This window comes from Lissotriton helveticus, chromosome 1_1 (genome assembly GCF_964261635.1).
Source record: "Lissotriton helveticus chromosome 1_1, aLisHel1.1, whole genome shotgun sequence".
NCBI classification, from domain to species: domain Eukaryota; kingdom Metazoa; phylum Chordata; class Amphibia; order Caudata; family Salamandridae; genus Lissotriton; species Lissotriton helveticus.
In genome coordinates, this window is record NC_136057.1 from 1617584065 (window position 1) to 1617608782 (window position 24718).

Consider the following 24718-nt stretch of genomic DNA (forward strand, 5'->3'; position numbering starts at 1 on the left):
CCCAATAGTGCTACGTTTGAAACTAACCCATCCCTCCCCCGCCCAGTTCATCCTTTTGACTCTGGTGGCGGCATTCTGTACCGTTTGCAATCTTTGGAGTAGATTGGACTGTAGGTTAATGTATAGGCCATTACAGTAGTCCAACTTTGATAAAACCAGAGAAGTCAGAACTGTTTTACTGGTATTTTTAGGTATGAACGGAAGACTTACGCAAGCTTTTAATAGTAAAAAATGCAGATGACACCACCTTCGAAATCTGAGACTTAAAATTAAGCTTGTCATCTATTATGACCCCCAAATTTTTAGCTTTGGCTACCGGTGTAGGAGGGGGCCCCCAAGGTGTTTGGCCACCAAACTGGCGACAATAGAGGAAAAAGCTTTCCAAATAGCACCACCTCAGTTTTACTAGAATTAAGCTTCAAGCAGCACCTACTCATCCAGTTGCTCGAGGAAACCATACAGTCGTGAAGTTTGATGGAAGTTATAGTATAGTAGAAATGGCCAACTGGGTGTCGTCTGTATACGAGGTGGGAATTCGATCAAAACTTCGGATCAACTGTGCTAATTCAGACACAAATATTAAAAAGCATAGGGCTCAACGAGGAACCCTGCGGCACCCCACAAGGCAGGATAAAAGGTGCAGATTTAAAAATATCCTAATTGGACTGAGTTCGATCTGTTAAAAACTAGGTTAAAGCGATAGGGCCTTTTCTCCTAAACCTATGGCCTTTAATCGTTCTATCAGAAAGGTGTGGTCCACGGTATCAAATGCCACGGACAGGTAGAGGAGGATATGAGCCGCCGACCCTCCACCATCTAGTGCATTGCAGATTTCCTCCGTGGTTTTTATCACAGCTGTCTCAGAGCTGTGATATGCCCTAAATCCAAACTGACTATGGTCTAGAATGTAGTTATCTAAAATATAAGTGAAAAGTTCTGCATTTACAATTTTCTCCATAATTTTAGCAGGTAGCGGGAGCCTCGCAATAGGTCAGTAATTGGCCGGGTCCATTATATCCAGATTGGGTTATCTTCATAAAGGCAAAATGCAGACCTGTTTCCACATTGTTGGGAATAGTCCTTCTGACATCATCTGATTAAATATGCTAGATAGCTCCAGACTAATAAGATGGCTAATATTGTGGAGCATCGTCGGAGGGCAGGAATCATCCGGAGATCTAGATTTAGTCCGAGAGAAGGGTGGATATTTGCACTGAGGCGGTAGAGTAAAATTTAAGAGGCGTTAAAATCCTAGCTTCCTGTTCTGGAACATTGGTGTTTGATTTATACATGGCAAGCGGATCAAATTTGATCAACCTTTGATGTAAAAGCCTGGGCCAGTGTGTTACAGATGTCCTGAGTACAATTGGCAGCCTCATCCTTTTTAATAGTGGTCAGATTACTTATGATCTTAAAAAGTTCCTTGCTGGAATGGCCCACCTTCTCTATTTTCAGCGTATAATATGGACTCTTCTCAGCAATTATTTTTTCTTATAATCTGCTAACATTAAATTATACTGATTTTTCTCAGCTGCTTTATAGTTTTTTCACCAAATTCTTTCTTGCATCCTACAGGCTTGTTTGTCTTATCTAAGAGCTTTGGAAAACCATGGCGCAGAAAAAGTTTTTCTGTTTCTATGTCAATGTGACAGGTGCTAGTTTAGCATATAACTTCTGGCTGAGACCTCCACTTCCAGCTCAAGAACTGGTTGACTTTGCACTAACTGGCTTTCCAACAAGCCTAAGTCAATATTATGCCAAGCTCTCCCAATGAACTTAGTACTAGACAAGTCAGTTGCATTAAATCTAGGCAAGTCATAACGAAATATAACAGCATGGTGATCAGACCATATGAGAGGGAGGATGGATATGATGGAGATGGCAGTATTATTGGTAAACAAGCCATCCAAGGTATGCCCTGCTTGATAATACATGACATATCTTTTCCACTTAGCAGCATAGCACGCTCTTGTTGTAGGGAGTCTAGCTTCTTTGATAACGTTCATACATTCTTGTGGAAGGTTGAGATATCCAAACTCTAAGATTTCAGGAGCCAGATCCCTAGATTGAGCTGACTGGGATCTGGATGTCTTATCTCTCCATGGTTCCGAGTGAGAAAATTGGGAGAGAAGTGCAGCTTTTGATGTGGCACTACTGATCGCTTCAGCAGAGTTGTGAAGCATGGTTGTCTTGCCCATGTTGGAGCAACTAGGATCATTGTAAGGGAATGTTGTTGAAGTTTCCTCACCACTAATGGAATGAGTGGGAAAGGCGGAAAAGCGGAAGCAAATTTTCCTGACCAGTTCATTCATAGCGGATTGCCTTTGGACAATGGGTGTGGATAACTGGATGCGAAGTTTTGACATTTTGTGTTTTTGTGTGTGGCAAACAGATCTATGTCTGGCTGTCCCCACATATGAAAGAATGGAAGAACTTGAGGATGAAGTTCACATTCATGGATCTGTTGTGCTTGATGACTGAGCAGATCCGCTATCTGACTGCGTACTCCTGGTAGATGTTCTGCTAGGAGGTACATGTTTCGCGGAATGGCCCACCTCCAGATGCTCTGTGCTAGACGACATAACTGGAGAGAGTCTGTCCCCCTCTGTTTTTGTATGTAATACATTGCTGTCATGTCTGCAAGCACTAGGACACCTTTGTTTAGGAGCTGCGGTTGAAAAGATTCCAACGCTAGAGAGATTGTTAACAATTCCAGATAGTTGATGTGGAACGGTTTTTGCTGAGAGGTCCATAACCCTTGAGTGGTATGGTCTTTGAGATGTGCTCCCCATCTGGGGAGCGACGCATCTGTTACCACTACCTGTGGAAGTGGCTCAAGGAACGATCGTCCTTTGGCAAGGTTTTTCGTGCTCCACCACTGCAGAGAGCGATGGGTGCAGTCGTCTACCAACACCATATCTGTCAGTTGACCTTGAGCTTGGTTCCACTGTTGTGCTAGACATTCTTGTAATGGACGTATTTGTAGTTTTGTGCGAGGGACGAGAAAAATGCATGATGCCATCATTCCTATTAGTTGCATGAACACTCTTGCTGGTAGAGTGTTGTGGTTGAAATTTTTGAACCAGTGTTTGCATAGCATTTATCCTGACGGGATTGGGATAAGCTTTGGCTGTGAGTGTTTACTGTTGCCCCTAGATACTGTTGCATTGTAGACGGTTGGAGGTGGGATCTGGTTAGATTTACTGTAAATCCTAGATTGTGAAGCAACTGTATTGTCCGAAGCGTGTGTTGCACACAGCTTTTTTTGGAGTTTGCTTTTATAAGCCAATCGTCTAGGTAGGGGAAGACATGAATTTGTTGTCTTCTGAGATGGGCTGCAACTACTGCGAGGCATTTTGTAAAGACCCTGGGTGCTGTGGTGACTCCGAATGGAAGCACCTTGAACTGGTAGCGTTGACCATCTACCACGAATCTGAGATATTTCCTGTGAGAGGGATGTATTGGAATGTGAAAGTAGGAGTCTTTTAGATCTATAGTGGAGAGAAAGTCGCCTTGCTGTCGTAATGGAAGCACTTGTTGTAAAGGGGCCATGTGGAAGTGGTCTGAATGAATGTACCAATTTAACGGTCAGATCCAGTATTGGTCTTAGAGAACTGTCCTTTTTTGGGATAAGGAAGTAAAGGGAGTAAACTCCTGTCCCTTGATGAATTAGAGGAACTGGCTCTATTGCATCCTTTTGTAACATTGCCAAGACTTCTTGTTTGAGTAGCTTTAGATGGTCTAATGACATTGGGCGCTGTCTTGGAGGAATGGTGTGAAGTGCAGAAGTGAGTTCCAGGCAATAACCATACTGGATAATTTGTCTTACCCACTTGTCTGTTGTGATGGAGTTCCAGACAGGTAGGAACTGTGAGATGCGTCCCCCGACAGGAGTGGGATGATCGGGGGAAGTGTAGGGAAGTCACTGTTTATTGTTAAGGGAGTTGCAGGTGTTGTTCCCTCTGCCTCTACCCCTTTGGTTGTTCCCTCTGTAACATCCTTTATTGTATCCCCTAGAAAAGTAACCTTGGTTTGGACTTGTGTATGAGGATGTAGGGTGTTCTGGTGTGGTAGTTTTGGAATCTGCTCCGTAAAAGGAGCGCCGAAAGGAACCTCTGACAGATGGTGACTGCAGGGCCCCCATAGATTTAGCGGTTTCTGTATCTTTTTAAATTTTTTCTAAAGATGTATCAACTGCAGGTTCAAAGAGGTGCTCTTGATCAAATGGTTGGCTTAGAATTGTATTTTGCACCTCTTGTTTAAATCCAGACACTCTGAGCCATGCAAGTCTACCTAGTAGCACACTAGTATTTATGGCACGCGACGCGGTGTCTGCTGCATCTAGTGCGCATTTTATTGAGGTATTAGTAATTAGTTTGCCTTCTTGCACCAGGTCATTAGCTTTGTCTTTGTACTCTGGTGGAAGGTGCTGAATGAGCTTCTCAAGCTCGTAATAGTGAGCCCTGTCGTATCTTGCTAGCAGGGCTTGTGTGTGTGCAATTTTCCATGAATTAGCCACCTGAGACGCCATACGTTTTCCTGATGCGTCTAATAGCTTAGATTCCTTGTCAGGAGGTGGTGCGTGACCTGATCCCTGGGAGTTTGCCCTTTTACATGCATTGACTACCACTAAAGAATCGGAGGGAAGTTGGCCCTTAATATAGATGGGGTCACTAGGGGCTGCTTTATATTTTTTATCAATTCTGGGGTTAAAAACCCTAGCTCTAACTGGGTCTTTAAAATCCCCAGGAGCATGTCTAATAAGGCCTTGTAGCAAGACATGAGTAAATTTGTGAGGTTGTGCAAACGTTTCTAACAAAAAGTCTTCCTGTACAGGATCTGAATGGAGTTTTACTTTGTGATATGTATCTGCCCTATTTATAAGTTGAGCAAACTCCACATTATCATCTGGATCATTAGTTATATCAGGATCTGTGTTATACTCATGCCATGGGTCTGACACCTGTGGTGAATTGACAGGACTTAATGGCATTACATCGTCATCTACATCTCCATGCCCTTGTGAATCATCACTATCCTCTAAATGTGGAGAGTGTGGTGGTGAAATAATTAAGTTAGGGTTATCAGGTGGGGGGTGAAGGTGGAGAAGTGTTAGTAGATATATGAATCTTCTTTGGAGGAACTGGAACTTGGTGTAAATGTTCTGGTTTCCTTTTTGTAGGCAGCTTGGTGACTATATGACCAGTCTTTGGGTGGATAAATATAGTAGTTTGCTTTGGATCTGGGAAGAAAAGTTTTTCAGACTCCGCAGACTTGCTTGGCGTCGAAGAATTGTCCTTTTAAACTGATTTTGGGTGTTTTGGGACATTGTCCGGTACCACCGCCTTACTCGGTTCCTAAGTTTTCGGTGCCTTGTGTTTTGATATCACGAAGGTCTTTTCTATAGGTTTCGGTGCCGAAGGTTTTTCAGTCTGTTTCGGAACCGAAGCCTTATCTGGGTTCTTCGGTACCAGTGGTTTATCCGGCTTTCTCGGTGTCAAAGCTTTATCAAGTTGCTTCGGCGTCATCTTATTTCCCTGAGTCTTCTGTTGGTTTTGGCACCGAGTGTTTCGTCAGTGTCGACGTAAGAGGGCGAGGCAACTCCGATGTCTGCACCTTCGGTGCCGAGGGTGTTTTCTCAGCACCGAGTGGTTGGCTGGAGCCGGATGGCTTTTGTCTGTCCTTAGGGGCCGAGCCCAAGGGTGGGGCGTTCGAAGTCTTGGTACGGTGTAAACCCGAGCCTGAAGGCGAAGGTGTTACCGGTGCCATTATTTTGGGCTGGGTCGGGCCAGGGTTTCAGTACTCACGTCCCTATGGCCAGGAATGATGTCATCATCGACCTCAGCGTCGGAGACGTCAACTTCGGAGTCCATGATCTCTTCTGGCTCCGAAAGGTCGGGACCTGGATTGAAGATGTCCAGAATGGAGCCTGTGCCTCGCTGCATGTCTCGACGTTGAGCTAGACGATCCCGGATAGTCTTTTTTCGATTTAAAGGAAAGGCAGGCTTCACAACTGTACTCTCGATGTTCTGGAGAGGCATAAATTGCAGACAGGATGTAGGTCAGTGTGCAAATTTAGCACCACACTGTAGACATCTTTTAAATGGAGTCCGTTCCATCAACGTCTGTCTATATCGGCGCCGGTAGGCCCACGGCCCGTGTTGAAGTTCCCAGGCGTCGAATAGTGATGGAAGCTTTCGAGGTGCGCGTCGAAGGTACGCGATCGAAACAATGCGGTCGGTGAATGTAATTGCGCGTCGAAGAGGTCTGGAAACTGTTCCGAACCGCAGCAAGTTTCATCCGAACCCGATGGCGGAAAAAAACAATCTAACGATGGAGCCGCAGCCCATGCGCAATCTGCACCAAAGGAGGAGTCACCGGTCTCGTGACTACAATTTAATTGCGAGTAGAAGAGGTCTGGAAACTGTTCCGACCCGCAGCAAGTTTCATCCGAACCCGATGGCGGAAAAAAACAATCTAACGATGGAGCCGCAGCCCATGCGCAATCTGCACCAAAGGAGGAGTCACCGGTCTCGTGATAAGAAGACTTCTTCGAAGACAAAAACAACATGCAATCATCAGAGCCCAACACCAGATGGCGATCTATGCAAAGTGTACAATCTGCAGCTCATATGCCTCGAACATACAGTACCTAACGCCCCATTGCTGGCACTCCTGGGGACTACCTGAGGAAAGGTATGCACCCATGTAGGGACACATACACATTGGCATATTGCCAAATTACACACACTGGAAGACCTGTACGCAGATGGGGATTTGATACTATTTGAGACCCTAGCGGAGGAAAATGACCTAACAGCAGGAGAATTCCCGTTACACAACTCCATCAAGAGATCTCTTACAGCGGCCTCAGGAGACATAACTGCAGAGCCAAATATGCATCTATTGATACAATGTGTGCATGTGATGGGCAATGGGTCACACATAGTGCACTGGCTGGTGGAGGCACTACTCATACGCATGACAAAATCTATAACAGCCTTACCTTTGAAATGGGAAGTCAATGGACAGACCGCGAATGGGAGACAATATTAGCCAACCCCACATGTATACAGAGAATCTCCAACCTCCGCCTTATACAAACATATTTCACACACAGGGCATACCTCTCACCAGACAAATTGAACAAATATTTTAATATGACCACCTCGTCGTGCCCCCGCTGTCTGCAGATAAATGCAGACTTTTATATGCTGTGGCCCTGCACTTCCCTAAACACCTATTGGCAGGCAATTACAGAAGCACTAGCGAAATATACTGGAAGGCCACCTCTACAGACATGGGAGTAGTGTATACTAGGTTTTTACCCCAGATCAAAGAAGCATAAAGTCACAGCACGGTTCACTGACCTAGGCCTTATAGTTGCCAAAAGACTAATTAAAAAAAGATGGAAACACGCAGAACCTCCCGTACTAAATAGCTGGAAAAACTCACTTGCAGTGTGGGCTCAGGCAGAAAGCACGTCATTACATAGGGAAGAAATAGCAGGCCTGTGTAAATACCACATTGCGCAATATTGGGATACCATACTGGTGGAATTAAAATACACAGACAGGGAGATGGAAACTACTCCCCAAAGGCGGCGTCTGAGCGAGACTTAGACTATGATCATCAAGTACCACGTACTTCGACCTCACAATGAATCTAATACCACCATGCCCCAGAACGGCTAAAGAGGGAACAAAGAATTCTAGAGACACGAGAGGCCTAAGTTGATCACCACACAAGATATTGGAAAAGGGAAGAGACTTGCATATTACAGAATAGAAGAAAAGATTGTCTACTATTCCAGAACATTAGTAATCTCATGGGAGGGCCGATGCCCAGGAGTTATGGGTGCCACGCACTCCTGGTCCCATCACAGTCTACTAGAATGAGTTGGAGCCAACAGTTTACTTTTCGTTCCAGAGTACTGATGAGGATAGAGGGGGGATGATGTACAGAAGTACAGTGTTCCATAAGAGCAGGAATGACTCAACAAGCGTTCATGTGGAAGCTATCCAACATGCAAAACTGTTCACACTGCTTGTTTAATGGTGGCTAGCCAATCTAGCCAGGGTTACCACCCCACTGGTGGAAGACCTCATGCGCCACTTTAGGCTGCAGATGCCAATCATAAACTGCCAGATAACGCTTCTAGGTTGTTAGCTGTGGCATTTAAGCTCTCTGCTACATGATTTGAAGGTGGTTGGAATGACAGAGCATTTTCCATATTGCAGAGATGCAACGCCTCCTTACAGAAGACCTCCCACCCTGCCCAGCTTGTTGCAGTACCACAAGGCAGTGGTTGGCAGTGAGAACCTACACAAGCCTCCCCTTGATGGATGGCCTTTAGAGCCAGATGAATTGCCTGCAGCTCCAGGCGGATTGATGTGGAGCTCGCCCTTTGCCAGAGACCAGAGTCTTCATCTCCTCTGACCAGCAGGTAGGAGTGTCACCATCGTCAGCACTCGGAAGGGAGAGAGGACCAAAGCTCAAACAAATGCTACAACACCCACCACTGCAAATCGTGATCAGTCTCCTCCAACACCTGGATGGTATTTGAAAAATTGACTCGATGCATGGCCATCTTGAGCTTCAAGTTCTAATGAAGAGCACACATGTGCCACCTGGCATTGTTCACAAGGAGAATGCACAAGACCAAGATGCCACTCATGCCATGATCCAGGACGAAGTCTGAAACATCGGGATCATAGCATGGTCTCACTGCTGCAGGGAGAAAGGCCTGAATGGCATGGTGTCCAGGAACATCACAAATAATGGAAGCCTCTAGGCCGGAATCAGTCCGGTCTTCGGCTTTTTTTTACAGTGAGCCTCTAACAAGTCGAGTTCTGCCATCAACCGGAAAAGTAGTCCACAGCTCCAGTAGCCAGTCGTCGAGTTACAGGAAGATTGGTACTCCCTACCTTCAAAGAAGGACAGTAACCACCCACTGTCATATTTCTGAGGGGTGCTGGTGAGGCGGAGGGGGAGAAGAGCAAACAAAATGCTACGGGCCCAACTTGTATCACAGAAAACATCTGTTGTGCTGAAAACGAATAACTGGAAATACACGGCCTGCAAGTTCAAGGACACCATCCAGGCGCCTGGGTACAGAGCAGACAGGATCTGGGCCAGTGCAAGCATTTTTAATTTGTCCTTTCCCAGGAACGCATGGGGTGTCTCGAATGTCCAGCTCAAGGGCGAGACCTTTCAATCCTGTTTTGGGATGATGAATTGGCGCGTGTAACAACCTCTGCCTCTTTCAGAGTCCTGTACCCTCTCAAAGACACCCATGATGAACAGGAGCACCTCTTGTAACATGGACAGTTGCTCCTCCAAAACGCATTCTGGTGTGGTAGGGGTCTAGTGGTCGAGGAGGAAAGAAAAAGCTTGGCATAGCCCTTTTGAACAATCTGCAAGACTCATCTGTCAGATGTAAAGGTCAACCCAGACGGTAAAGCTGGATGCCGCTTCCCACTGGTTGGGCATACACTACTATAGGCAAACTACAGCAGTTTACTGGCCACTGTAGTGAGGAATTAGATGATGTACCTTTATCCACAACTTCTAAAAGTACTGGGGTGTCTGCTGCATCCCTGTCTGGGAAAACTGTCTGTATATACGCCAGCCACTAAGGAATAGCCTCTAAACTTCCAGAATTGATGTGGAAACTGTTCAGCTCTGCTGCCTTGAAGTCATTTCTATGTGAAGCCCAACTTCTCTCCAAAGAGGTGGAGTCGAGCAAAGGGCATGGCCATTAGGGAGGTCTGCACATTGCTCGAGTACCCAAAGGACCTTATCCACATGTCTACGAAGGACAACACTGATATAGACTGCTCTACCCAGACAGTACGTGGTAGCCAGGCATGACCGAATATCAAATTCAGCCGCGCTCAGTAGATCATTTATCACCTGGGCCAAAAAGGTCCAGGATCTTCCAGAACCATCAATAAGATTTTGTTGGTCATGTCCTAAAGGGCATGTGTGTAGCAGCCCAGCAAGCAAACTGTATTCACGGATAGCAGAGCTAAAGCAATGGAAGTAAATATTTACTTGCCATAGGTAGTGATCCTTCTGGATTTTGTATCCAAAGTAACAGATGAAAAGTACTTTCGATTCACTATATTCTTGGAGGCCTGCGCAATAAATAACCCAGGAGTGAGGCCTGGCTATCTTCCTGTTCAGAGGTGGACAAGAACATGGTTTTGACCAAGTAGCCATTGGAGTATCTATGTTCTAGGAGAATTTGTGTCAGAATATTTATTTTGGTCTCAAGCGAGGGTAGCAGTAATTCTAGTAATTCGCCTGCCCTCCGACCCAAAACTACAAATACACTCACTTTCATTGGTGGCCCATGTGGCGAGTCAAGCTCTGCCTCAGGAGTTTTCAAGCTCGCCAGGTTCTGTAAATCAAGGAATAAAGCATCATCTGTATAATGAGCCGTTTTTTGGTGCAGTCAGACAAAGGTATTCCCATCATCCCACGGTGTACCTTGTTTTGGCCTAGGATCTGAGTCAAAACCAAAATTATAATGGAGCCTCTGTTCATTGTTGCAATGTGGCAGAGGCACACAGTCCTGCGTGGTGAAAGCACTCATTTGAATGCTGATGATGGGTCTTGATTAATCGTACCATTAAAGTAATTAAAAAAAATTTTTTTTAAAAAACAATTGTTACAGAAAACTAACAACTAGATGAGGCACTTTAAAAAACAATTACATAAAGGACAGGCTCACTAGGACAAGGCTTAATTGTAGGTTCTCTAGACAAGCATACATCAAAGTCCAACGAAAGGAGTATCTTTTACAGAGTAGAACTGTGAAACACAGGACTTGTGCGTATTTTACAAACATGTACCCACTAAACAGATCTTCCCAAACACAGATCGTTACAGTATCAACAGTTAAGTCATATTGCGTACTAACCTGTGTAACACCTACAACAAAAAATGTTTTGTAAAGATTCTGGGTGGGGAAGTCTGCAAAAAACGAAAAACTTATTCAGTAACAGAGTATTATAAAGTATTCTTCAGAACGGAATAGAACGATCTGAGTGAGTTTGAGATAGAATGTCAAATTCTTAAACTAATTTACTGACCGAGCAGCTGAAGTTTGGTGTGGACTGCAAACATATCTATACTGGAAAAGTGTTAAGGGTGATCTTAAACATACACGTCATTACAAAGGCCAAAGGCCATACTACTAGAAAAGTAAAGATTACGAATCACGTTAACTTTTAGAAGCATTTTTAACATCGAGTATTATTCATGAGCAACACATCCACGAGACGTAACACAAATAAGGAAGCGATCTCAAATGTGTGTTTATGGACTAGGTTCGTTTTGTTAATGATCATGTGCTATTAGCAGCATTTCACAGATCTGAGTACAAGATAAAGAATATTTACAATGACCTACACAAGTCAAAGAGAATCATACGAGCTACAGGCCACAAATGAACGAGTAAAAATGTACGTACCTTCCCCTTGAACAACTTGTGTTCCAACACTCAGATAAAACCTAAAAGGGAAAGGAAAAATATATTTTTTAAAGTAATCATCTAACCAGTTGTTGAACTCACTTACATAGCACGAGTTTTTGGTATGTGAGGTGAGAACATTCCCTGTACACCACACACTAAATTGTTTTCAGGCATAACAGTTAGACAAAAAACATAACAGTGGGCGCGGATCAAATTTTTTTTAGGTCTCGTCCTATTAATCGCACAAGCGATAATAGGACGAGAGTATAGAGGCTCAACCAAGCTCTGAAACCATCGCGGATTATGTCGAGTGCATGTGCTCATGCACGCGCTTTTTACCATTTGCTCCCCGAGCCGCCTGCCTCCGAGAGCTTCACTTCAAAGGCATCCAGTCCCCCGCCCCCTGCTTCACACTTTTCACGGCCGCCAGGCCGTGTCTCGCATTTCTCCTCCCCCACTAATTATTTACCCCTGTTGTTGCTGCCCACGGCCTCCCCACAGCAATGCCAAGAGCTTGTTTCTCTCTTTTTTCACAAAAGGGGAGGGAGGATTGAATAAGATTAAGTTAATTTCACGCACTATTGCTCAGGCTGCGAAAGAAGCCGAATGCATTTACATAAGCCGAGCAAGGAAAGGCTAGCGGCCCAGCTTAAGGGTAGGAGGCAGCGGCTGTGTCTACGTGTGCTCCTGGGCGTCCGCCTGTCTGCCACGGCTTGTCCCCCCGTCCTGTCTGCCTGCCTGTCTCGATCACGTCCTGTGTGTGCCCCCGATCTCTGGCACTCCCAGTCCACGTCACCTGCACCCCAACTCTCTGGCACTTCCCCCCCCCCCCCCCCCCACCACCTGCATCCTGCCTGCCCCCTCTCTGCCACTCCCTTCCCTGATCTCCTGCACCCCAGCGGCACTGCCACCCACCGCCAATCTCCCGGGCCTCTACTCTCCGGCACTTCCGCAGACTACTCCTGCGCCCCGTGTGCTCTGCGGCACCCCCGCCGCTTCGTCTCGTGTGTCCTGTGTGCACCCCATCCCTGCCAGCCTCGTCGCCGTTTCCTCCATCCACCCCCAACTCTCTCCCCTCACACACTCCCATCTCCCGTCTGCACCCCTCTCTGTGGCATCTCCCACCCACCTCCAATCTCTCGGCGCCCCAAGTATATGCCACTCTCTCTCACATACCATCTTATGCATCCTGTCTGTACCCACCCCAGGGGCATCTGCGCCCACTTCCGATCTCTCCGTACCCAACTTTTGTATCTTGTCTGTACCCCAACGTTTTGAGACTCTGCCACTCGCTTCGCCCATCCATCACCCCCATCCTGTCTTCGGCCCAACTCTCGGACATTTCTGCCCACCGCTAATATGTACCCCCCCCCCCCAACTCTTCTCCGACCCCCCCTCTGTCCCCCGCATCCTTATTCACGTCTAACTTCCCTGCACCAGTCCTCCTGCCTGGCACCCCCATACCCGGCACCCCCACCTGCTGCCCCGCCCCACTTCCGCTCTGCCTGTCACTGTACCCCAACCACCCGCAGTCCCCCACTTCCGTTTTGCCCGTTACTGTACCCTAACCACCCGCTGCCCCCACCTCCGCTTTGTCCGTCACCACCCTCTCCCACCCGTCCACCGCTATTCATGCTGTCACACTACTGCTCTACCCCACCGACTCACCCGTATGCTGCCTGCCCCCTCCCCACCACCCTTTTACCTTAATTCTGTGTGCCCCCCCCCCCCCCAACTCTACCCTGCCCACACCCATACACGACCCTGGCATCTCCCCACTCTGTCTTTGACACTACTCGTCCACCCTACTGCCCTTCACCCCCAATTTGTCACACTATGCTTCCTTCCTTCCACCCCAGTGCACCCACCATCATTCTGTCACATTACTCTAAAACTCCACTGCCCTCCACCCCTATTGCCAAATACTTCTTCCCTCCACTGCCCTCCACCCCTATTGCCAGATACCTCTTCCCTCCACTGCCCTCCACCCCTATTGCCAGATACCTCTTCCCACCTCTCTTGCACCCCCACTGCCATCACATCTATTCTGCCGGTACCCGGCCCTCTTCTCGCCTACTCTCCTCCCTCCTCGTGCCCCCGCTCCCGTGTCCAGCGGACCCTTCCCTTCCCTGCCCCCCCAGCTTCTTCTGCACTCCCCTGTTTCCGCCTCTCCCTTGTGGCTTCCCTCCACCTGGGGTCCGCGGTTTCTGCCCCACAGATTCCTTCATGCATCCTGTGCCCTATGTCCTTTTCTCCCTCCCCTGGATGTTATCCCCCCTCCCCCGGTCTCCCCCACCGCTCCATGCCCCCCCCTCCTCTCCACACCCCCACGGGGACCGCCTCAGCCCACCCTCGGTGTGTTCAGTTCCCTGATGAGCGCTATTTCAATGCTGCCCCCCCTCTTTTCTCTTTGACTCCCACGCGCTCTCTTTTCTCTCATTCTATCTTCCTCCCTTCCGGCTTCCTGTTTCTTGACGCATCCTCCTCTGTCCCGTCCCCACAGTCTGTGCTCCCCAGCCCCAGGCCTTCCTCGCTCACTTCCTCACATTCCTCTCATCCTCTTAGCCCTCTTGCTCATCCCTTCACCCATTTCAAGAAGAGCTAGCAAGTGCCCCCCCCCCCTTCACCCCTCCACCATGTGTGACGCCTCCACCCACTCCGGCTTCCCGTTTACAGCATTCGTTGGTCCATAATGTGGTGGGAAAAGCGAAACTACAAGTCCCAGAATGCAATGCACTGCCGCCTGAAAAGATAGGACTGGCTGAAAGTGTCACACATGGCATGGGCGATCTTTACGCTCTTGCCATCCTTGCATTTACTTCTCTCACTTGGCAGCCCTTGCTTTCATTCTACCCTTCTATAATTACATCATCTTCTCCCCTACATCTCACATCCTCTTTTCTGATGTTTTAGTGCTCTTCTCTTCCTGCACTCTCTCCTTTTTAAATGACCCACTCTCCACCTGTTCCCTCCCCAGGTATTCCATCCTTCTCTCCCCATGCCCATCCTCATCTTATTCCATCCAAAGGTCGTTTTACTCCCCCTTTCTCTGCCCCATCCTCCCCTTCTCTCTCTGGGGTACCTCCATTCACAGTTTCTTCTCCTTCACCTCCTTGTTTCCCTCTCTCCTCTCATATTTTACACTGTCCCTCCCATAGGTTACCCCTCTCCTGTTCTCACCTTACTTTCCATTTCAACTCTTCCCCCTCTGCCATCTGCACTCCTTCCTGCCTTCACAAACCTTTTAATGCTTCGATTTCCTTCCTTCCTCCCTCCACTCCTTATCCCTATATGCTGTCTCCACTCTCCTGTTCTATTTTCTCTTCTCTTTGTTCTTTACTGCCCTCTTCCATTTCTTTGCGTCTCTCATGTCTCCTCCCCTTTAACATACTTTTCTTCTCCCTTCCCTCCATGCTCCTCTTTTCCGCGCCTCTCCTGCTCCCTCCTCCTCCTGGGTCTCTGATACCTCTTGATTCCCTCCACCCTATACCCCATTCTCACCACAGCATCACTAAGCAGCACCGCCACAGCATCACTCAGCAGCACTGCCACAGCATCACTCAGCAGCACTGCCACAGCATCACTCAGCAGCACCGCCACAGCATCACTCAGCAGCACCGCCACAGCATCACTCAGCAGGAACTCCACAGCATCACTCAGGGCCTCCACAGCATCACTCAGGGCCTCCACAGCATCACTCAGGGCCTCCACAGCATCACTCAGGGCCTCCACAGCATCACTCAGGGCCTCCACAGCATCACTCAGGGCCTCCACAGCATCACTATGCGCTACCACAACATCACTGAACGCCACAGCATCACTCGTCGCCACCACAACATCACTCTGCGCTATCACAGCATCAATCTGTGCAACCATTCAACAACAACTGGTTCAAATACGTTCTCTCAATGTTTCAAGCTTTATTACAAATTTCACAAAAAGATGTTAATATTTCACTTCTGTTCTTGGATTTTCGTCACAATAAAATAGACTGAACATAATCTTCACAAAAGTTATTTACAAAACTTTCAGCTATTGCCATTATAAATTACAATACCTTTTATTTAAGTATTAATTATTAAAGCCACTGTTATTTGTAATATCAATACATCTAAGTCACATAAATACAACACATATTGCATTACAAATGCTATAGGTGTCACATTTGCGAAAGGTATAACTATTGGCATTGTAAATGACAGCTATTAATTTCGCTATTTTCAAAACTAACACAAATAAAAAATTTGTCATTTACAATACCAATAGCTCAAACTTTCCTAATGCGGGACCTATTGCATTGCAAATGCTTGTTCTATTAAGTATTTTAAATGATCCATCTAGATTTCACTAAAAGAGGCATTCGTCAAGGTAGATGGGTGTGCTTTGCGCCAACAAAGCACAACATTAAATTTGATGAAGACTTAGTAGTATGCAAATGTCTCTCAAATCAACCAGGACCGAGTTGCGAAGAAAAGTTCAGGTTTAGACTCTTAGAAGACTGCTAGGCCCTCAGTCACCTGGAGTGGGACAGTGAGCCTCTACTCAAAAAACAGACATGCCGATAGGTAACAGCTCAATATAAAATTTCAATTTATAAATTAGATTCAATTCTTGTAGTGGGTTAAGCGACTTATGGCTTAGGGTACCTGCATAAATGGAAATAATAGATTCAGCTAGTGTGTTTTTGAAATGGTTATCCTGAAACATTATGTGTTGTAGTTTCTTGTTAAAATTAAATCCTAAAAATCCAACAAACTTGGCCCCCAACTTAGTTAAAATTAGAAGGCTTCATTTTATTAGTTTTGATCTACTAGGGGTTGATTTGAAAGTACAGGTCAAAAGAGGGTTGTTTCACTCTTGAAAAACAAAGTCTTGTGGTATAAGTGTAAAGCACGGGCATACAATTTACATGATGTAAGTAAGGTGTCTCTTTGTAGACCAGGAGGAAGTTGTGTTGAAGGAAACTTACTTGCCTCAAAAAAGGGTACTGTGGTAGAAGTCAAATTAGACAAATGATTGCAGAAGCTTACTCACCCCTCATACTGATTTCTGGTGATTTTATTTCTAGACTGCAGGGTAATTAAACTGTCTGAGGGAAAAGCTGAGATGAAACAAGAATGCAGTATGGGTTTTATAATTTAAACAAGCATTGGCATAGCCAATACATCTTGCCTTTGGGACATTATAAGTTTAGTCAGATATTGGAAATGTTTTACGGTATGTTGCAGAGCAATGTAGCTGCTGTGTTTAGAACTGTAAAGTTTGTGTGCAAATTGTGCTTAGTGTAGTGACGCAAGGGCACTGGCATGGTGTGGAATGTAGTGGTGAGGTGTGATATGATGTGTGTTGGTGGGATATGTGTGTATATATCATAACAGACTGATTACAATGCAGAGTACCTCACACATTTCTTTATTTAATGATATACCTTTAGAAATTAAATCTACTGAGAAAATAAAAATTGAGATTTGTCAGGCTGGACACAAGATAGCAAGGAATAAACATTAAAAGGAAGTAGGGCACCCTGTAAGGTACTGTACACCTCGGGTCCCATCTTTCCCCCAAATGTTGTATTATTTGAGCATTTGTGTTGCGCACTGCAAACATTTTCGTTATCCGTAGTAATTTTGTAGCATGGTAACTCATGAAGGTGTTCGCTTTGCAAGCAGGCTATAACACTGTATAACAAAAAATTGAAATTCATAAATTACGTTTTTTAATTAAATCTCATAACTAATTTGGAAAGAACATTAATACTCCAGAACACATAACATGATTCCATTCAATGCATTTTTATTGAAGAGCTGAGTTATTTTTATTGTGCTACAATTATTTAAGCTCCTTAACATATGTTTCAATAACTTTGTGATGTTTTCCTTTAGAATATTATGCAGTGGCCATAGTCTTGACTTAAAATGTCCCACAGGGCCACGCATAAGCCTGCTCACTAGCCAGATCGTGAAGACCTAAGAACCCAGAGAAGGCACTCGTCCACAGGAATGGTATTCACCAAAAGCAGATGCCCCACACAAAGTGGAATCTATTCACAACAGGAAACATACCAGGGGAGAAAACCTGCAATCTTTCCTCCTCGTTGTTCACCCAGTGGCCCAGGCACAGATCTGTTTAACGTAATGTCACATCACGTGGGCCTATCCTAGTTTAACACAGACTGAAGTATCTGGCACTGCCGGAAGTGGAAATCCGAAAACCCATGCATTTCCTTGCAGCGCTGCTGAAAGCCCTTTACAAAGCCTGAATGATTACCTATCTGCTGCTTATTGCTATATTTGGGTGTTACACTGGTATTAATGAGGTGAATCCAAATCTCAGACAGTGTTAGTTTGTTTACAAAATGGCAAAACAATGAAGTAAAACAGTCACAAAATGTGCTGCATTGTGCCTTGTAATTTGCCTTTTCTTGCCACATACTTTACTCAACCCTGCAGGATATTTTGCCCTTCCCTGCCACATAATTCCAGTGGCCCAGATTATTACCCTCTCGCAGTAGGAACCTATTCACGTCTGACTTTCTTTTTTTTTTTTTTAAATCAGGCTGTACTGCAGAAGTGCAATCCCATGCACATTCAATAATTCAGCTGTTGCTATGCAATTAGTCTTTTCAATACTGGCCACAGAGAAAAGCGGTTCATAGCAGACTGCTTCAATGCTAGCAACAGCAAATAGACCAGAGTGGAATATGTATGTGGTGAAACTGTCCAACTCCGCTCCCTTCAGCAGCGTTAAGCAGCATCTTGCACTTTGACGGTGAAAGTGTAAGATGCGGATTAAGGCAGCTGGAGAGACCAGAGACAGTGGCTAGCGCTCCTGTTTGATTAATTACATGAACAGCCCCATGGAGTGTACGGATTGCTGCTTTTTACCGACTTCCACGTACCTCGCCGGTCATGGTATACACATTGGTAATGCCCCGGAAGTAGAAGCATAGTGTCCATGGTATACACACCGGTAATGCTCCGAAGTGGAAGAGTTGTGTCCATGGTATACACATGGTTAATGATTTGGCAGTAAATCGTAGTGTGCCATGGTAAACACACCGGTAATGCTCCGGAATTGGAAGCACAGTGTCCATGGTACACACACCGTTAATGCTCTGGAAGGGGAGCATTTCCAGTAATCTGAAGTGGAAGCATAGTGTGCTATGGTATGCCCTCCGGTAATGCTTCAGAAGCATAGAGTACCATGGTAAACACACCGATAACGCTCCAGAATTGGAAATGTAATGGGTCATGATAAACAACGGTAATGCTCCAAAAATGGAAGTGTAGTGTGCCATGGTAAACACAACTGTAATGTTCCAAAATGGAAATGTAGTGTGCCAAGGTAAACACACTGGTAATGCTCCAGAAGTAAAAGCCTAGTGTGCCATGGTATACAGACTGGTAATGCTCCGGAAGTGGAAGCGTAGTGTCCATGGTACACACATTGGTAATGCTCGGGAATTGGAAGCATAGTGCCCATGGTATACACACCAGTAATGCTCCAGAAGTGCGGCGGTCAGCTAAGCGGACAGGACTATGCCTACCTTCCAGGTGTGCAATGCCTTTTTAGATGAGGACTTAAATAACGTGCTTGCAATCAAATAATCCAATGGGAGATAGCGTGACAAATTAAAAAAAGCGAGAAACAAATAAAAGGAGTGAACATTAAAAAGAACCACAGACAAGCGTGGAAGACAAGCACGCGCGGCCGTGAAATCGACCGTGCTATGTTTAACTTGTAACATGATCCACGACAAGGGAGGAATGCAGCTGGCAGCCTGCGCGCCGCTGATCGCTCCAGACAGCTGAATGCCGTGGGAGTGAACATTTAGAGAAAAGGTGGGACATGCACTCGCCTTTGGCCAATTGCGTGCTTTTCATTTTTGAAAGCCACACGCAAAGGCCAATAGAATGTGTGGAAGTTGAACAAACATTTGCAATGCAATAGGTCTCACATTAGGAAATTTTGAGCTATTGGTATTGTAAATGACGCATTTTTTTATGAGTTGGTTTTGAAAATAGCGAAATTAATAGCTTTGTCATTTACAATGCCAATAGTTCTAATTTTTTCAAATGTGACACCTATGGCATTTGTAATGGAATATGTGTTGTATTTACGTGACTTACATGTATTGATATTACAAATAACAATGGCTTTTAATTTTTTTATTAATTAATACTTAAATAAAAGTTATTGTAATTTATAATGGCAATAGCAAACTTTTTTAAATAACTCATGAAGATTATGTTCAGTGTATTTTATTGTGACGAAAATCCAAGAACAGAAGTGAAATATTAACATCTTTTTGTGACATTTGTAATAAAGCATGAAACATTGAGAGAACATATTTGAACCAGTTCTTGTTGAATGGTTGCACAGATTGATGCAGTGGTGGCGCTGAGTGATGCTGTGGCGTTCAGTGATGCTGTGGCGTTCAGTGATGCTGTGGTGACGCAGTGATGTTGTGGTGCCCCTGAGTGGTGCTGAGTGATGTTGTGGTGCCCCTGAGTGGTGCTGAGTGATGTTGTGGTGCCCCTGAGTGGTGCTGAGTGATGCGGTGGTGGCGCATAGTGATGCGGTGGTGGCGCATAGTGATGCTGTGGTGGAGCATAGTGATGCTGTGGTGCCGCTGTGGTGGAGCATAGTGATGCTGTGGTGCCGCTGTGGTGGCGCAGAGGTGATGCTGTGGTGGCGCAGAGGTGATGCTGTGGTGGCGCAGAGGTGATGCGATAGATAGAGTGAGGGCGATAGAGTGGGGGAGAGGGGAGATGGAGGGGAGAGATGGGAGAAGAGAGGGGAGAGGTAGAGAGAGAGGGGAGAGGTAGAGAAGAGTGGGGAGAGAGGGGGAGAGAGAGGGGGGAGAGAGAGAGGGGAGAGAGAGGGGAGAGAGAGAGGGGAGAGAGAGGGGGGAGAGAGAGGGGGGAGAGAGAGGGGGGAGAGAGAGGGGGGAGAGAGAGGGGGGAGAGAGAGAGGGGGAGAGAGAGGGGGGGAGAGAGAGGGGGGGGAGAGAGAGGGGGGGGAGAGAGAGAGGGGGGAGAGAGAGGGGGGAGAGAGAGAGGGGGGAGAGAGAGGGGGGAGAGAGAGAGGGGAGAGAGAGGGGGGAGGAGAGGGGGGGGAGAGAGGGGGGGGGAGAGAGGGGGGTGAGAGGGGTGAGAGGGGTGAGAGGGGTGAGAGGGGTGAGAGGGGTGAGAGGGGTGAGAGGGGTGAGAGGGGAGAGGCTATAATCATTTTGTTTTTAACATGATAAAACAAGCATTAGAAATGCAATAGGTCTCGGATTTATTTGAGTTAGAGCTAATGGAATTGTAAATGGCAATGTCTTTTAGCCATGTGTTATGGAGTGTATGCATGTGGTGTGTACTGAAATTATGTGGGTTGGATTGGAATTGTAGCAATAGTGGCATGCTGTGCTTTAAATGAATATGTTTAAAAATAAAGTGCACCATACTGCGATTGCTACAATAGTTAATTGTGGATGCGTTAACAATTGATGTGTGCACTGATGGCTGGTGGTGTGTGTGCCTGTACAAAATTGTGCACTGATGGCTGGTGGTGTTTGTGCCCGGTGAAAGCGTGCACTGACGGCTGGTGGTGGTGAGTGTGTGGTGTTGAGTGTGGTCTTATGTGTGTGGGGTCTTATTCTGCGCACCCACTCTGCTCCCACTCTGCAGCTCCCACTCTGCAGCACCCACTCCCACTCTGCAGCACCCACTCCCACTCTGCAGCACCCACTCCCACTCTGCAGCACCCACTGCACTCACTCACACCAGGGCATTTGAGGACAAAAATAAAGGTACTCGGAGGTCAGCAGGGAGTTTTCAAAACTGAAATCTCAGTAGAGAATGAAAGTTGCAGACAGATATTCCAATGAGGATGCAGGCAAGTAATGGATCCAGTAAATACCTGCTGTAAATGCCATAAGGGAGCCCTAGGCGCAGCTCTAATCTACTGACCTTGCACACTCACACACTGCTTGCCCTGGACACCCACATATTGATCACCCCGCACACTTGCACACTGCTCATTCTGCACACTCGCACACAGCTCACCCTGCACACTTGCACACTGCTCACCCTGCACACTTGCACACTGCTCACCCTGCACACTCGCACACTGCTCGCCCTGCATACTCACACACTGCTCATCTTGCACACTCACCCTGCACACTCACACACTGCTCACCCTACAAAGTCACACACTGCTCACCCTATACAGTCACACACTGCTCACCCTACACAGTCACACACTGCTCACCCTACACAGTCACACACTGCTCACCCTGCACACACACATTGCTCACTGTGCACATTCCCACACTACACACCATATACATTCACACTGCTAGCCCTGCACATTCACACACTGCTAACCCTGCGCGCACACACTACTAACCCTATACACTCACACACTGCTAATCATACACACTTACACACTGCTCACCCTACACACTCGTATCTTCCTCAAACCTGATGCGCAGTTGGTGCCGTACATTCAATTTATATAAAAGTTAGAGTACAAGCTTGTTTTGGGAGGTTTAAAATAGACAAGAGCATATAATTTACGATTTTTAGGCCCATTCGCACCAGAGTTGGGCATAACTGCCGTAATTCGCTGAAGCTTAATTAAGTGAAATTAAATTACAGCAAAAGTATGCAAGATCATGCGGAATAATTCGAGCCTCTTACCCCTGCATTTACAATTTTCTGGGCCCAAAATGCACCCAGTTATCCAAACTGGACTTGAATTGAAGCTCAGCCGTGCCGGTCAGAAAGGGATGTTCTTTTTACATAATTTGTATTTAATAGAATTGGAAAGCAGGAAAATAGTCTCACAGTTGAGATAGGGATTCACATACACTGGAGACCGCTTTTGAATTTGGTTTAAAACCATCAAAGATGGCTGCAGCGTCTACGTGGGATGCAGTGGACTAAGTGGCAGTCGGAGCCTGATAGCACTGCTTGTCCTTAAAAAAAATCAAGCATTGGCATAGCCAATAGGTCTCCCTTTTGGGACCTTATAAGTGTTTAGTTATCCAGTACAAGATCCTTGGTGCAACAACATCCAAATGTTGCATGGCTAAACACTTATAAGGTCCAAAAGACAAGACTTATTGGCTATGCCAATGCTTGTTGGTGTTGCTGCCCATCCTTATCGAGTTTCATGCACTGAACCGTTTTCCAAAGCAACTGTGGCATATTTGACTTTCCACTGTTAACAATAGCACTTGCTACATCTTTTTAAATACGAGCGGTGAAACATAGGTCAGCTAAAAGATGTTAGTCAGAACTAGGCAATAATTGCCCCCTGGGCAAAGTGGGAATATTGATGTTGCTGAAAGTATGTTTGAAACATTGTATAGTCAGCACGGGTAGATGAAAATGGTATGTATGCAACAACTACAGCACATCTTTTGTTTTGCCCATTGTGTCCACCTTATGGATTCATATAGCACAGCACTTTGACACTATGCAATGCTCATCTGCACTTTACGCAATATTTTTCTATGTTGGTGTCTGCTCTTTTTGCACTTGGAGGACATTCACAATTTCTTAAGTCTTTGAACTTAGAGCTTCGACTAACCTACTGCAAACCTTGCATCCATTAACAAGTTACTCATCTTTGGTAACGCATTATCTGGTGGAGACAATATATAGCTACAGATTACTTACCTTTGAATTTCCCAGGCATTAGGCAGGATCCAGAATTTTTTTGTGTTAGCAGTACCCCTGCGCGCCTTTGGGTGGCTCTGTTCAGCTCTGTGCGACGTCGTTCTTGTCTGTTATGAAGTCGTGGTCACCTATATAGATGCCAACCAGGCACACGGAAGTGAGTTACTTTTTACCTTTCCGCTCCAGAAGTTCAGAGCCTTTAAGTGAACTGACAGGTTGCGTCACAACTAGGGGCCTGAAAAAGGGAGCAAAACTTGCCCTATCATATAAGTCCGCAGAGCGAGGGGAAGGGGGGGTGTTAGTGGGTCTGTAAGTCTCTACCAGATAATGCGTTAGCAACAGCAAGTAACTGGTCCATCCGATGGAGACTTCCAGCTGCAGATTCCTTACCTTTGAATAGATACCCAAGCCACACCATCCTGGCGGTGGAAACATAAAACATTTTACACAAGAAGGTACTGCAGGATCAAACGGGCGAAATACCCGTCCCTGCAGACCAGACTGTTCAGGAAGTAGTGTTTGGCAAACATGTGCAGACACCCCCACATTGCTGCTTATCAGATGTCCAGGACAGGGACACTTCGAGACAATGCCATGGTCACAGCCTTTTCAATGGTGGAATGAGCTCGTAAGCCCTCCGGGGACTGCTCCTGGCCAGAGCATTGCAGATTTTTTTTTTCTGTAATTTTTTATTAAAGATTATATTTACATGGAGCATACATATACATGGGGAGAAGAAAAGAAGAAAAAAAACTGGCCCGGGCGGGGGGGTCTTCTTGATCACAGTCTTTCTTGGCGTTAGTCCATTCGATCGTATTTCCCCCTCATTGTTGGTCCTTTTGTTCCTCCGTCCCTCCTCATTCCGATGGCTATCGCCGTTACATCTTTCCCCCGAGCGACCGTTGCAGAAAAAGAGAGGAAAGGAGAGAGAGTAGGAGAGTGAGAAGCGCCGGATCGTTACAGGTCTTGTGGTGTTTCTTCTGTCGGGTGAGTGATATGCATGTGGTGATTGTCAGGCTGTGTACCTGGCTGTGCTGTCTATGGGGTTTGTGCGAGGAAAGGTAGTTGTCTAGAGACACCCACATGTTTGATTGTCTATGCGTCTTCGGTGTGTGCTTCGCCGTTATGGTGTCCGCCCCCCTCAGGAAGGTGACCCAGTTGAACCAGGCCTTGAACGTGGCCTTCCCTGTGTCCTTCCAGTTGTACAGTACCGTTTTGACCGCTGCTGTTAGCAGCAGGTCAATCAGGTCTCGGTCTTCTTTTGCTGTGATTGAGGGAGCCATGAACCCTATTGCTAGGCTATGAAAGTCTAGTTGTAGTGCGGCCCCTGTGATGTCATTTATCATTGTGCCAATCGTTCCCCAGAACTTCCTTACTTTGGTGCAGTGAAAGATGAGGTGTGCCAGATCCCCTGTTTGTTTGTTGCAGTTCCAGCAGGAATCGCTCTTGCGTATTCCTATGGAGGCTAGGCGGGCGGGGGTAGAGCATTGCAGATCTTAATGCAGAGCAGAAAATGGTCTGTTTCTGTACTCCCTGCCATTTCAGTTTCCGTGTAACCCATAAA

At 46.2% G+C, this 24718-nt stretch overlaps 1 protein-coding gene across 4 annotated transcripts in view; it reads right to left on the reverse strand.

Moving 5' to 3' along the window:
• The window catches only part of CBX5 (chromobox 5), a 208136-nt gene that overhangs the window by 169658 nt on the left and 13760 nt on the right, over positions 1–24718 (reverse strand). For 2 of the 4 annotated variants that reach the window (XM_078688295.1, XM_078688287.1), the window contains exons 2-4: positions 11480–11520; positions 10928–10980; positions 10343–10405 (exon numbers count right to left, since the gene is read on the reverse strand). The gene's annotated coding sequence lies outside the window, so the exon portion shown is untranslated. The remainder of the gene's footprint in view (positions 1–10342; positions 10406–10927; positions 10981–11479; positions 11521–24718) is intronic. The other 2 variants (XM_078688267.1, XM_078688277.1) reach the window with 1 other exon arrangement.